Here is a 15,948-nt window from a genome sequence, read left to right on the forward strand (position 1 = left end):
AGCTGCTAGCTCTTGAAAACTACAATAAATTATAGTCTACTTATAAATGCCTACAGAGAGGCTGAAGCCTTTGTGCGGAGCTGCTGAAACACTCATTGAGAAATTGACTTCAGACCACACAGACACTTCCAGTCAACCAGGCAGGAGACAAATGGCTTCTAAAGACACAGATCATTCTTCTGCCTTAATCCCAAAGCTGTTTGTTTATCATTTTAATAGCTTTGTTATCTGGACTACAAAGAACATTCACAAGCCAGCATTTGAGAATCCAGCCAGAGTTAGAAACTTCCCTCTCTATCACCACATTGAACTGGGTAGCAAGAAAATCAGAATAAGGACTTTTTTTCCAAAAGCAACAGAATCATCAAATCTGCACTGAATATGGGAGTAAGGAGAGAGGTCTGACATAACAACTCTCTAGCTCAGAAATATCCCAGTGAAAATGTAAAGAGAAACAGAGGAGAAATTTGAGTGTGGTATTTGTCAAAAACTAGATAGAAAAAAAAATATGTGCAGTTATGCCATAGTTGATATAGGGGAAAAGCAGTCCATTCATTCAACCTCAGACCTTCAAAAATTCAGGGCTCATGGCTCCAGAAGCTTTTCTGACATAAACTTTTTTTAGGTCTTTCTTTCATTTCTTACCACTTTGGATTTTGTGTTTTTAAAATCTTCTCCAAAACCATAATGACCAGATTTTTTTTTTTTTTAATAAAAGCTGAAATTCTTGAAGAACTTTAACATTTCAAAAGCTGAAATTGTAAAGATTTGACAACACTGGCACTCAGAAGGTTTTGCTGCTCCTTAATGACTTTAAACAGCAGCAGATACATTTTTTACATCTCCAAAACCCACCAAAAGCTAAGGAAACAAGTAAGACAATACTGGGCCTTTGACTAATTTCAATACAGACAATATGAATTAGACAAATAATTAGACACAGTGTAGTGTGCAGCCTTTTAACAAATAGGTCACAAAGACATTTAGAAAACCCAGTATATGAGTTATTTCCTGTGACAGTATTTGACACACACAAATCACTGGAATGGCCTACCACTGCTCATCCATCCATTTCACCACCTACATGAGATTATTTCAATCCTCTTGATCCACGGTATACTATTTCAGAGCTCTAATGAATATGGAAAGAAATAATAAAATGGGAGGTGAGGGGCAGAAAGGGGAGCTCACACTTGGCTTTTTACCACTGGGACAGACATCCCACACACACTGTGAATGGCACCAAGGCCAGCAATGTGACTTTAAGAGACCCTGAAACGAAGGGTAACAGTTGCTTCCATCACCAAACATCCCCCCTTTCACTGACAGATGCTAATAAAAAAATTACATGGGTATTCAAGAGATTGTCCTGCTGGGGAATCAGTGTAGAGGAGTAAGCTTTCCACAGGGAGACTCTGACAGGGAAACAGAATTTATCTGTTCCAAATGTTCTCCTATTGATATTCCCCAAGCATCCCTAGTCCCTGGAGGCCCTCCAGACCCTCCATAGTTAAGGCACATTAAAATCTCCACAAACACAAGGCCCAGGCTGGTTTTAAGTTATGGTGACAGGCTGAGAAATGGAGGGTTCAGAAAGAAACCCAAGGTGTAACAGCAAGTGTATTCATCACACCACCTGCACTGGGAGCTGCAAACCTCACGTGAGCCAGCAGGCTCCACACCAAGTGAAAACACGCTCCAACTGCTCAACTACAGGACTCCCAAAGCCACAGTCACTGGAAGCTACGGCTCTGCTGTCAAGCCAAATCCCCTAGCAATGCATACAGGCAGACAAAGTCATCTCCTAGGGAATGAAGGACCATGATGACCATAAAAAGCATCTACTTTGAATCCAGTTATTTTCATCTCCTTAGTGTCCATGCTGACACAGGGGAATACCTAGCAGATGATTTCATCACGGCACACTCTTAAGTTGAAACTAAATAAATGTATCTGAAGCATAACTCTCCTCCCCCCACCACATTCACACCCTAGGAGCTGTTGCCTGATCATTGCATATTTTACAAGGCTCTGCACCTGCACTAAGTGCTTTTGGTGACACAGGAAAATCTGGGTCCATTCTAATCCAAGATGCAGAATAACTGGAGGAGAAAACATGTCCTATTCAGTGCAGTGTCAACTCTCCAGACTGTTCTCCAAAACTTAAAGGAAACTTGCACTGACTTAAGCAGATGAAATTTGTACATTAAGGGAAGTCCACAAAGCAAGAGACAGAATATGTGAACTGAATTTGCGAACTTTCTCTCACACTGGTGTAAATCAAGGGAGATGTGGAACATAATAGCAGTGACAGAAGAAATTATATAAATCTTGAAGTGACCAGACGCTTTTTTTTTAATGCTTCTTACTTTTTGTGCCTTGCCCAGCAATGTTCTATCTCAAGGTACAGCTAGGTCAAAAGGAACCGAAATGTGCTATTGTGCCCAATCCCAACTTTTCTACACTTGGGGCCTGATTCTGCTTTCCCTTCTTGGTACTAAAGCTATTCCTGATGGATGATGAAAAACGGGGAACCATACAGACTATAAAATCAAGGATGTTTGGCCATCTCCAGCTAAAACCTCTGTAATTACTCAGATTACAGAGCACACCAGCAAAAAAATCTTACTTCTATTTGAAAACTTCTGAAGAAATTCCATAGACTGAAATGGCCATGGAAATCCTTATAACTCTATGCCCCTAGATCAGTAAGATGCCAAAGGCTTAACAGGTCTGCAAAGTTTCCTTAAATAATGTTGCTTAACTAGTGAGCTCCACGTGCAGTCCCAGGCAATACTCTGTGCTCAGAAGCAATAGACAGTAATTCAGGGGGTCCTGGCTGGGTGCTATCTGATCTGTTGGTCTCTGCTTTGGCTGAACACTTTCAAGCCTTCTGTCTCCTGCACTGTTGATCTGAACTCAGTGGTGGCCAAGATGACCACTCATTAAACTAAGCAAAGCAAACTAAAAAGAAGCTGGGGGCTAAACCCCGTGGTAAATTACTTTATTAGTATGGCAAATTGGAAAAGTGGCAGTGAAATCACCTCCCATTGAATGAGCAATCTGGTGAAAAACAGGATTTTTCAGAAACACGAGATTGTCGAATGTCTTATTTATAAGAAAGGTTTGAATAATATTCATTAGTAACTTCTTTAACAAAATACAAATGTTTCAGTTAGCATCTACTTTTCAGCTTGCTTCTGTCTTCCAGTCAATAGTAACTACATGCATACAGCCTGGTAACTTTAATAGTTATTTGTATTACTCAATGTTCTAATATTTCTAAATATTTTAGTATTTATTCTAAGTTCTGCCTGTGGAACAGTTTGTAATCACAAAGCTTTCTTCTGATGTGGAGGGAATTTAATTCCGAAAGCACTAAACAGACATCCCAGACATAATCACACAATTCCTTCCCATGTGAATTCCCTTACCAGGCACAGTTCTCAGGAACAGTGTACTCAGAGGATGTTGTCCCATACTCATAATAGCAAGTTTTGCCAGAGGTCACAGGGCTTGGTGTTTGTTCTCTTGAGATTCCCTCAGTCTGAACTTATGTCCCACTCCTTGGCTTTTGTACTTCTGTGATTGTACCTTACAGTTTTTCTAATTCTGATCCCACTCTTACTTTACTGAGAGATGATTAACTATCTTTCTTTATAGGATCCAGGCATGGCTTCTGTCCCAGGTTCAAAGACACAAGACCCTTCAAAGCACATCCACCTCCTCATCACAGTATCTCTTCCTTCTTAATGTTTCACTCTGTCCAAATACTGTTTCTTATTCACTCTTGCTGCCTGTTTTTCTTTCTGCCGTGGTCATTTCTTCATAAGTCACTCACAAAGCAAAACCATGGAGAAAGCACAAAAATACTTCAGCTCCAGCAGCTTTGATTTAAGTGTTCCAATTCTGATAATTTCAACACTAACTCTCTTTCCTTTCACAAATGGTATCTCATTGAGATTCAGAGATCCTGCAGGGCTAGACAGCTGCCAAGAGCCCTTCAGCCAACATCTCACTGACAGGGAGCACATCTTTAAACAGACTCCATAGTCTGACACATCTGTTTTCTAATATTAATCCCTCAGTCATAACTGTTGGTAACAGCTCCCTCTTAAGTGTTTGTGGCAGCTGCTCAACACAAAATCATACTTTCCTGAGGATCTGAAAAATTGCAGCCAGCTGCCTCCAGTTGTTCAGTTTTCTTAGAGCTGCTCTGTCCAAGAGACTCCCCCCCACTCCATGGCCACCCCCTTTCCCTGTTGGAACCGAGCACAACACACTGGGCAGAGATGTCCCCTTTCACTCACCCCTCCCAGGCAGGGGCGCTTGCCAGCACAGCCGTGTGGAGTCGGACAGGCGGTTCCACTCCTGCTCCTGAGCTGGCTGCACCCTGAGGAAGTAGCTGTGTTTTACCAAGAGCATCCCTTCACCTTCGGTCTCATTCACTGGAAGTGCAGGCTGTGCTGGCAGGGATTGCTTCACCTTGCAGGTACTCCTTGGTGTCATTGAAATGCAAACAAACCCAAACAATTCCGGTATTCACTACCTCAGTAACATGAGCCAAATACTGCTACCGTAGAGGATCCGAACCACAACATTTTCATATCAGATCAGCAGTCAGAGAATTTTTTTAAAAAAAAAGGTTAGTTCAGCTAGAACAGATGATGTCCCGCTGCTCAAACTTTAGAGTGTATTACATATATAAGAATAAGAAAACCTGGAAACATGAATAACCAGCCACTTACTCCCATCTAGAACACCTAACAAATGATCTTACACGACGCACTCAATACAAGGAGATTTGGGTTTAGGGAAGCAACAGTCTGCAATACTAAGAAACCTATTGCTCAAGGTACAAGATGGAAGATAGCATTCAAACTTACCAGAGGAAGAAGACTGGGAAATTCTATGGGACACTACAAGAATAGCTTAGCTCCTCTGAAAGAGAAAAATGAGTGCAATCAGTAGATGAGTAGCTCCCAGGCGGTGCAACTCAAAGACTGCAGGAAAAACATACTGGAAAGGGAAAAGGTGGGAAAGCAGGTATTCAACAATAAATAAGATTTGTTAAAGCTGGCAGACAAAAGAGGACAAAATCATGGACAAGTTTACAAGGTCTCTGCAGAAAAAAGAAAAAAGGATGCAACTGTAGCAAGCCCAACTGGCACTGAACTGTAGCTAGGAAGGTAACAGCACTTTTGCAGCACCAGGTAGCAACCAGTTCCTCAGGCTCCTTAGGAGCTGCACTCCCATCATTAAAGCAACCTGGAGACAGTGGAGATGGGTGGGTGCTGTTCTCTGAGCCTTTTGAGGGGGCTTTGCTCAAACACTCCGTAACAGCTTAGCCAAGGGCTGAGCCTGGCTGTCATCTCACTTTTTGCCCCGGGCCTCCTGCAATCCTGAGTAATGTTGGCTATTCCCTGTGAATGGCCCTATCTACCCATGACACCAGAGTACTGCTGCATAATCCTATGAATAAAACCAGTTAAGGTAAGTGTTACTGGCTGCAGGGGATGTAAAAGCTCCTAACTAGCCGCAGTGCCAGGCAAGGAGGAAAGAACTGAGATTTCCCTCTCTGTACTGGGCAAGGTAATACACTCATTACAACCACAGGCTGCATGGTGAGATTTTTGTCTCTGTCTCAACACTGAATAAGACTGGTTTACAAAGGAACGTGCACTACTAGACTCAGATCATATCCAGCAGGAGGCTGGGCTCCAGCTACTCAGCTTGTCACACTGCCTAACACAAAATCAAGCTTGGTTTGTTTGCTACACCGAAACTGCCTGCAGCAGCTGCTGTTCAAAAGGCACCTGACTTCCCGAGCAAAGCAAAACAACTCTTAAATTATTGCAGTAGCTAGCTCTGGCTGAAACAGAGAGAGGATGTAGCGTCCAGCAGAGTGATATAAATCAAAGCAAGGAGAGAGGAGAACTTCTATCAGTGCAGCCCTGGATAATGCAGTCAAACAGGATGTGATGAGATAAGGCGGTGTGTGGCCTTGCACACCATCCAGTCAGTTACATTTGAGATAAAGGAAACAGAGCACAGAGCCTTGCTGCCCTAAGGAGGGGAGAAAAAACCCCCACAATCCAACAACAAAACCCAAAGGCCAGTTCTGATCCCACTAGTCTAGGGGTGGCCATCTCAGGGATCGATCCTGAGCAATGGGCAACTCGTGCCCAGCTCCCATGTACAGGCCACATCACAAGGCCACCAGCCTTGGACTGACAACATGACTACTGGGTGATTTATGTCTCAGCTGGGAGAGAAAAACGAGCCAGCAAGGGCAGCAGAGATTGACACTGCCAGGTTGTGCTGGGATTGAGCCACGCACTGGGCTGGCCCAAGCTCTCAAAGGAACAGTGGAATTCCTGGGGAGTCACTGTTATCTCCCATGTGGGAACTGTTCCCAGAGCTCCCATTCTCCCTGACTTTCCAAGACATGTGGCATGTGTTTCACAGCTTCCCCAACAGATGAAGGTTGTGGCAGGGTGAAAATGGTTCATCACCCTCGTGCTAGCAGCAGCAGTCACCAGGAGTCATTCTCCATGGAGCTGGTTAGAAAGCAAGAACCAGGAGGAAGCCAGATAATCACGTCCCTTTTCTATCGCAGAAGCATTGGTAGTGTCAGCTAACACAGGAAAATTGTAACTGTCCCATTTTACAGACAAGTGTAGATATTGACTGACTAAAATTACTTGGGAATTACCAAACCAAGCTAGAGACAGAAATAAATCAAGCCAAGCATTTTCCCAAAGAGTATTATTCACTTAATTATTTAAGGATAGGGAACCTTCAGTAGCAACCTTAAAAAAACCTCCTTGCTCCTAATTCCACTGAAATTCAGTTGTCCTGAAAATCTCACCATCAGGCTCAAAAGCCCCCATTTTACCTATAGAAAAATGTATAGCACAAAGATGTAACTGAACCACCCAATGACAAAATCAGAATAGGGTTAAAAAAGACAAGAAAAGGTTAACTTTAAAAGTGATTTGCAATTGCAAGTGGTAACTTCAGAGGGGCTCATGTTTAACATTGTCTGGAAATAGAGTATCTTTTGAGTATTTGCTGACAAGAAACACTAAGCTGAGACCCATAATGCCCACTTTATGATATCAAAATCAAATTCCTGTTTCCTAATCCTGCCTCCTGCTCATGACATCTTTCAAGCTCTTGTCTAGGACTCAAAGATAGATGTTCCAGCAAAGCCTCACAATTTGGACATCCTTAGCTTCCCATGACACTAATGGCAGAATTGCACATGAACTCAGACAGGAGACAGATGTTTGCAAATCTCATCCAAAGCAGTGAAATGTTTAGCTCCAAAACTAGAGTCAGTCTCCAAGAAAAGAAATAGCTGAACCTGGGCTAAGAGACTTAAAAGAGAATAGACAGACAGCGATCACACTACCCATGAATGCAGTCAAATTTCCCTTTCTGTTGTGCTTGCAGGTGGTCTGTGTTGCGGGCATGACCTGTCTGGTCAGGGCTAAGCCTTCTACTAAAGGCTCAAGACAAATGCAAATCACAAACAGCCAGAACAGGTATATAAAACGGGACAAATGCTCAGTGCTCTTTTCACTTTTCCACCTTCAGTCAACCAATTACACATGTGCTTTGATTTTAGTAGTAGTCTGGCATGAGCTTAAAGGGGTTTGATGCTTGTCATAATGCAATACCTAAGTAAAGAAGAGGCATGATGAAACACCTGCATCACATAAATGAACCCTCCTCATGGCTACCAACCCAGCTGCACTCTCCTGGGGTATTCAGGCACCACCCCAGCTCAGGTTTGGAGTACACACCCATCTGGATCATGCAGCAGGTCAACATTTACTGCTTACACGCTCAGTTCTTAAGGCTGACACTAGCGAAAGTCAACCTTTCTGAAGAACAGTCTGAAATTTCCTAGCAAGGACACACCAGACATTTTTACCAGATTCCAATGCTCCTACCAGTTTGATACGAGACAGTAAAGCCACCCTCAACTCAGACCAGTGTAATTTTGAGTTCAAACTCTTTCCTCTCTCTAAATGTGGCATAAACATGCCGCCATCTCCAACCTGCTGAACACAGAACGATTTCATAGAAACCAAATGAAAATCATGAGAATCTGTAATTACAACCCCAACCCTCAAATCAGTAAAAAAAAAAAAAAAAAAAAAGAAAAGAAATGTCAAAAACTGAAAAACAAACTTGTCCCCACATATTACAGGAAAGCATGAACCTTTTGATTTATCTCTTTGCCCTTCCAGACCCTTCTTGCCAGGAAGGTCAACAGGTTATATACCTTCTGCTGGATTAATCTACAGGAGAACAAGGGCAGCTAGCCAAGCAAAACTAGATTCTTAAAGGGACACAGCACACCACAGACTCTACTACTCCAGTTTTTAAAGCATGTTCTTACAAATAAAACCTAAGACCAAAAGCACTGCAAAAAGATGCTGCTACTCTATTTTTCAGTTCACATACTGGGTGGAGAAAAGCAGAGATTTACATGTTTCACCTGCACAGTTGTTTTCTTCTGATCACATAGTTCCTTCACAAACAAGTGGGGGGCAGAGAAATAAATAGAATTTTATTATTTTATTTTTATAAAGATAATTCAAAGAGCAGTGAGAGTGCTTGGATATAATCTTCTTACACAAACCTCTCTTTTACACCTTTTTTTTCCCCCCTAAGCTGACTAGCTTTTCAAACCAAAAGACCTGCTTAAGTCCTGCTAGTCTGGTACCAATGAGCTTTATTTCAATGAGCTGTGGCAATGTATGATCAGGTAAAATAAACTTAAGACACATCAGCAAATCGTCCCTTTCCATTTCAGTACACACCTGCTCTGTGTTCTCCTGACATTTCCTCCTTAGTTAAAGCATTCCAGTTTACAAGAGATTACACTATGCCTGGACATCTGTCATTAGTGGCTACCATACTGTTGGAAGGGAGGCACTTTGAGGGCTACGCTGATTTATTTTCTCTGGCAATAGCAAAACAGATGTTTCAAAGGCTTGCACCCAGGCTCTGAAAGCCACTGGCACTCAGAAATACAGGAGTGTAAAACACCTACCCTTTGGCAATCACATTCTAAAGAAGGTAAGAACAAGGTAATTATAAACCTACAAGAGAACAGAAAAACAGAGCCAGTGACTCAGCCAGTAGCACCAGGAACTGGAAAACCTGCCCCTCCCTAGCAGGAAAACGTCTAATTCATATGGTGTTAAAAACAAAGGGGAGTGACTGCATCATCTCCAGAAAAAAGAGGACCCAAGGGGCAAGAACAATAAAACCAAAAACCTACCAAACCCTCCCCCCATCCCAAAAAACCCCCAGGAACTCAAAACACCACCTCCTAACCCTAAAGAACTCTTTCTAATAATCTAGTCTCAGATCTTGTAAGGAGCTCCACACATGCCAACTCATGGCTTTTTTACAAGGCTCTACAAAAGAACAGGCTGGCATTTATTTAGCGTGGTTGTTGGCAGAAGTTGGAGAGAGAGCAGCATCCGTTACTGTAATTCCTAATAAACCTGATTGCTCCTCAAAGGAGGACAGAAATGCTGTGAAGGTAGAGAATGAAAAGAACACAGTGCACAATGAAATAAGTTTAGATTTAAAAAAGCATTTGTTACTCTGTACAGAAATCACAGCTAAAAATTACTTCAGATTGGCATTGGAGAGTACTGATCATATTATTCAAAAATTAACTAATGGCTTCAAAACTATGCATAGTGATATATATGATATCTAATACAGGTACGATATATGATGAGATACAAACAGAACCAACAGATACAGAGGGCATCTACTGGGTTGCTGCAGGGATCTTTTCTAGTCCAATTGTCTTTGACATCTTAAATAAAGATCTAAGACTGACTCAAGGTAATGTTAATGAAACTTGCAGGTGATACAGCATGAAGTTTACAAACATCGGTGGGTGGAAACAACTCAAAGGGTGTTAGTGTAAAAAAGAAAATGAAAGAAGCAATGGAGACAAATAGGACTATGTGGAAAAAGCAATGCAAAGAAAACCCAGAGACAAAATCAAGGAAAAAGCCCTGCCAGAAGCAGGATCTAAAGACAGGCAAGAGTGACAATGCTGAACAAATGAGAGAGTTGTCTGCAAAGCAAATGCTTCTGCAAAATGACCAATGTGACTTTAATCTGCCTGGGCTCAGATATCACTTCAAGGCAATGAAGAGAGATGAATCACTCCAACTCGTGGAATATTGGATCTCATTCTGACAAAGAAACACAGATAAACTGAAGAAAGTGAAGAGTACAAAAAACCTCCAATAATCAGACCTAGAAAATTGAAAAATATTATTAGTATAGCCTCACTAGTAGCTTGTAAGAATGTAGAAGGTGCAAATGCAGAGAGAAATAATAAGCAGTCATTTCAGAGAAATACACAGCAAGGCAAAACCTGCTGTAGTAGAGTAAGAAAACTTTCCTGATGTACACTGGATGATGAAAAACTTGCCCAAGAGAACTTTTACATAGCTTGGGGACACGGGAGGGAAGAACCAAACCAAGCCAAACCCCAAACCAAACAAATGAACAAAAGACAAACATGAGCTATAGGGAAAGTATAATAGATCTTTACAAAAAGATAATACTAAATTTTCACTTTCTTCAGATACAGTCATGGTCAGATAAAACAGAAAACCATTTAATTCTCACAGGAGCTATTGTAGACATGGTCCAAAGAGCTACCTAAGGTGGAGAAAAATGGCAATGTTATTAAGAAAATGTCCCCATTCTTCCCCCACCCTTCACCTCCTAGTCACTGCACCCCCTTTCTCCAGACACACCGGCACATGTCGGTATGATTAACTTGACTGGAGAACAGATGTGGCTGAAAACGAACTTGCTAAAAGCTCGTGTTACTTTTCCTCTGGATCAGCCCCCTGCCCCGGGGCAGTGAACAGCAGTGCCAGTGTCCCTGCCAGTGACAAAGCACAGAGATGTGACAAGTAAGGAAATGGGTAATTTGAGGCTCTGGGGACAGGTCCACAGCAGTGCCAGCCTCAAGTCTTTGTGGACCCACCCCTTGGGTTACGCTGGGATGGAACCAAGAGCTGAAAGATACAGAAAACGACGCATAATACCAAGGAAGGAAAGCTGTGAATGAGCATCCAAACAGAGATGAAAGCAGCATCTCTTGGAAACTATTTTTCAGCAACCCTCTCAAAACTACTTACTCTACTTGTGTTGTGCAAAACTAATACCTGAGTAAAAAAAACAACAGCAACTGTAATTTTATCTAAACCACAAGCAAGATAGGGTGCCATGGAGCCCTTTTTCTCTTGAAAGCTTGGCAGTACTATTTTCATACCATTTTCCCGCAGGTGTTCTATAATATAGCAACATTAAAGTGCTTATCACAGTAATAACCTAAAATACTTGAAAACCATCGGTAGCAATAATTTAAAAATCCAAAAGAAGTGGCAGGATCCAAGACAGTGGAAAAATCCTGGTAACCATTCTCACGCACATTTATTTGCTTCCAGGATCACCTCCAAGAGGACACAATGAGCTGATAGCCCAGTTTAGAGATTGATAAAACTAGTTTGAGGGAGCCATTCCCACTGGGATTTAGGAAAACCTGAAAATGTGGCTGCACCCACTGCAAAAAAACCCTGAAAAGGTGACTGGCTGCCCTTCACTCTGCCAACCCAAGTTCCAGAGAAAACCACAGTCCCTCAGCATGCAGCAGCCCTAATGAAGAAGTCGCTCTGTATTCACTCTAAGACGATCCCAGGCTCTTCTCTGCCATGAGAAAAAGCTCTCGAAACCAAAAGGCTTTAATTGCACAGGTGACTGTACAGCAGCATCAGCCCAGCCCTAGCACTTGCTACATACCCACTCTGCCTTCCCCCTTGTTCTGTTCCTCTCGCTCCTCCCCATTACTCTCTGCCCTGTCCTGCTGCCCACTTCCTTCTGCGGGAGAACAATAAAACCTCTCACATCTACCCAGACAGATGGACAGACAGGTGAACGAACGCTCTCTCAGTCTGCACACAGACACCACAATCAGGTCCTGGGGAAGCCGACCTGTTCCCAGTAACAGGAAAAGAGAAAAATAAACCCAATCCCTAAATCTCCTTTCCTCCTACTCAGCCCCCTGCACTTGAAAAGTGTTTTGCGTTGTTTATTTGTAGAGGAATCGTACAACTCAGCTCTTAAGGTTAGAAAGTAACATGAGAGTAACTCCAGGTTAAACAAAAACAAAGTTGGTAATTAGCTGTGGTTAGTTCTGAGTTTTTGTTTGTTTTTGTTACGGCTTTTTTTTTAACATATGTGATCGTTCGCTATAAAATACAGAAGTTCTTAAAACCTGTTGAGTTACACTTCTTCCCTCTTCTGCAAAAAAGCCTTATCTTCAGCATCCCATGCCAGAAATTGTTTAAACGGAATTATCTCCGTTTAAAAGATAAAAGATTACTCAGGAAAGCTTTTTGTTTGGTTTTTTGTGTGTTTGGCTTGTCTGGGGTTTTTTTAATCCTTTCCTGTGGCATGCCACCAAAACCCAACTCTTAATTTCAGAATAACTGAACTAGGAAAACATTTCCTCATCTTTCGGTAAATGCACTACAACAACCTACATACCTTCTCACAGATAGGCTTCCTTATGATTGTTACGATTTTCCCAAAAACATCTTCTATAATTTACATTAAAATTTACTACAGAAAGTCCTGCTCCACCTCTCCACCCTCCCCAAGCACATCTCTACGAACCGTACAGAAACCCTTTTTTCCCCCCCGCCTCTCCCCATTAGCGCTGCAGTTTCCAGCCGATGCGGCAAGCGACCGAGTTCCCCAAGTGCCAGCGCCGGCAGCCCCTTCCCGGCGGGGGAAGCCTCCACTGAGGATGTTCCCACTGCTTCCTTTGTACGCCTGTGCCTCGCCTGTCGCCCACGGGCGGCTCCGAACCCTCCCTCCCAGCCCGTCTCCCGCAGGCACCCGCGTCCCTTCGCCCCGCGCCAAAGCCACCTTGGGACAGCGTGTCCTGACCTGAGCGAGGCAAGAGCGGCTGCTGTTCCGCAGGGGCAGCGGGGACCGGCTTCAAATCCTCCTTCAGCTCCAGGACTTTCTGCCAAGAGAGCACTGAGCGCTGTAACTGCGCGCCTGCCCCTCGCTCCCGCCCGATCCCCACCCCCGAGCCCGCAGGGGTGGGAGCGGGGGCTGGGACAGGGGGAGCGGGCGGGTCAGCCTCCCGCTCAGCATCGTCGCCGCCGCCAAGTCGCAGAGAAAGAAAAAAGTTGGCGAGGAGCGGCTCCGGGGTGGGCCCGCGGGGCTCCCCCTTGTCGGTCCCGCGGCGGCGGGGAGAGGCGAACAATGCCGGGCCGGGCGGGTGGCCGGGATGGGATGGGATGGAATGGAATGGGATGGAATGGAATGGGATGGGATGGGAGCGGGGGGGCAGCCGGGCCGGCGGGAGCGGAGGCACAAAGCGCACACTCACCTGAGGAGCGCGGCGCGGCCGGCGGGACGGCGAGCCCGGGCGGCGGCGGGGCGGGGGGGGGGGGGCGGCCGGCCAGGAGTTTGGGAGGAAAAGGGAGGGTTTTTATTTCCCCTGGAGTTTGAAAGGAGGAAGTGAGGAATGCGAGGAATGAGAGTTGGTATGAAATGAACGCGGCCGAGGGAGGGAGGGACTGCCGGCTAAGGCAGGGGCTGGGACGGGGCTGGGAGGGGACTAGCGGGGGGCGGGGGGCAGCGGGAGAAGGGCCGAGGCGGAGTTGGGAACAAAACCCAGCGGGGCCGGGCGATCCCCGGCCGGGGGCCGTGTGTGACCGGGGCGGAGGGAACGCGGGCAATGGCCGGAAGAGGGGCCCGCGGGGGTGGGGGAAGGAAACTCCGGGCGGGCGGCCGGCAGCGGGGGAAGGGGGCGGCTCGGTAGCGCTGGGAGCGGGCGGGACGCCGCCGCCTTCAGGAATCGAGAGCAGGCACGGCGCCGGGGCGCGGGAGAAGTTGGAATGCGTAGCCCGGACGGGCCGGCCTCGGAGCCCCGGGAACGCCGCCGCTTGCCTGGTGCTTTCCCAGGGGCGATGGGCCAAGCGCCCGTGAGGGGCTCCGGCCCCAGGGACGAACGCCCCGCGCCGCCCGGGCAGGGACGCGGCTCCCGGGCTCCCCCTGCGCGCCAGGCGCGGCCCGGCGGCCGTGGAGCCCCTCAGAGACGGGCCGTGATTTCCACCCAGCACCGCGGAGCCACTGCGAAACAAACGGCCCCAGCCCGGCACGGCAGCAGGGTTCTCCCGAGGGCAGCCCAGGCAGCAAAGTACCCACCCCCCGACCCGCAAAGCGGCGGCCCCTGGCTTTTCTCCGTCTCACGTCGAAGCTGCTCCTTTACTGTCCGTTCATACAGGAATGTCAAAGTGTTGTGCTGCCCTAGAAAATGCTGATATGAGACTGAGAGTTGCACTAGGGTTGGAAAGCCACATCCCCAAAACAAAAGCAGTAGGAAACCAGCAAGTTTAGTAAATGTAACTACATCCTAACAGCAGCTCTGGGAATGCAAATACATCAGCAAACCGAACTTTTTCATGGCTCCAGCAGGTGATTTTGTCACAGATGCTTGGTGTGCACGTAACTACCTGTAAAGAGTTGAAACAAGGCTGGGTTTCTTTAAAACTTCAGTATATTGAAGAAACTGAGGGGTTTTTGTAAGAACCCAAAGCTAAAAAAGTTCCTAACTCTTTCAAATTGCAGAGAAAATTGCAGAGACCTGGAAACAGGTCCTAAATGTGTCCTAAGGCCTCAGAAACCAGATGACAAAACCCATCAATTTCATAAAAATAAGGTTTTCTTATACAACTGTAGGAATGGAGAGTATATACAATATAAATAAGATGATGTTACAAAATGCAGTGAAACGATTTGGGGGGGATGGTTTTTTTTTGTTGTTGTTGTTATATAAAGCCTTGTAATGAATTAATTTAGCCTCTGTTTCTATTAAGTCGCATGTATTTAATAAAAACCCCTATGTATATGAAAGGTAGTTCACTTCTCATCACATATATTCACTGGGAATTCTAGGCCAGGTCTCATAATTATGTGACTAACATACTGTTTTGCTCCCGTTTCCTTGCCAAATCCACACAGCTCAAAGAGAAGGGATTGAAACCTATTCCTTCCTGTGAATCATCACACAAATTGTTTGCAGGACTTCAGTCAGTTGCAGATGGAAACTCACTCAAGAGTATACAGGTTTTTTAGTGGTAGGTTGTTTGGGTATTTTTACTGGAGGTAATGCAGAACCAAACTATTCTACTTAGAACAGAAAGCAGAGAGAGGTGGGGAAACTTAGCAGACTTAATTCCCCAACCCTATTTGTACTCAATGATTTTCTTATGCAACTTTTAAAATAAGGCCTTTTTTTTCCCCCACAGTAAATCAGTATTACTTTCTCTATAATAAATAAAGGGCTCAATTCAATTATGCTTTAAAAAAAAATCCATTGTTTTCACCAGAATTTTCAGCTGTTTTGTTGCAGACAGTGCAATGGGTCACCTTGTATGAAGATGTCAATTGAATCAAATTAAATTATCAAAAATACCAGCCTCTGGAATACATTCACCCATTTATGTATTCTCTAAATTGAATGTTAAATTACCAGAGCAGGTTATGGTTACCATAGGCTTTACCTTAATGCATGTTGGTGAAGTTAGTTTGCTTCTGGATTTTTCTCCCATTTTGGAACAAAAGACGTGACCTTCAGCTGCCAGTGAGGAAATAATAATTCAATATAGAACACGTTAAGGGATGCAATGAGAAGACAGAAACTACAGAGTGTACAGTTCAAGAGATACAAGAATTAACACAGGTACAGGATCTCTGCCTTCTTTCCTGGCAGGGCTTTCAATTCTTGCCACCTCATAGTGGTAGCTGGCTGTTTTCCCTGTAAGTAAGGGAGCCTGACACCAGTGTTGCTTTTCTACTCTTCTT

At 44.6% G+C, this 15,948-nt stretch overlaps 1 protein-coding gene across 2 annotated transcripts in view; it reads right to left on the minus strand.

The window, feature by feature from the left end:
- TEAD4 (TEA domain transcription factor 4) overlaps positions 1-13,484 on the minus strand; it is a 51,379-nt gene extending 37,895 nt beyond the window's left edge. The window contains exons 1-3 of one of the 2 annotated variants that reach the window (XM_082279235.1): positions 13,469-13,484; positions 13,018-13,096; positions 4,887-4,941 (exon numbers count right to left, since the gene is read on the minus strand). The gene's annotated coding sequence lies outside the window, so the exon portion shown is untranslated. Of the gene's footprint in view, positions 1-4,886; positions 4,942-13,017; positions 13,127-13,468 lie in introns of those variants that run through there. The other variant, XM_082279234.1, reaches the window with a different exon arrangement.
- Between the last annotated feature and the right edge of the window lie 2,464 nt (positions 13,485-15,948).

The sequence above is a fragment of the Coloeus monedula genome (assembly GCF_965178545.1).
Source record: "Coloeus monedula genome assembly, chromosome: 3".
Classification (NCBI taxonomy): Eukaryota; Metazoa; Chordata; class Aves; order Passeriformes; family Corvidae; genus Coloeus; species Coloeus monedula.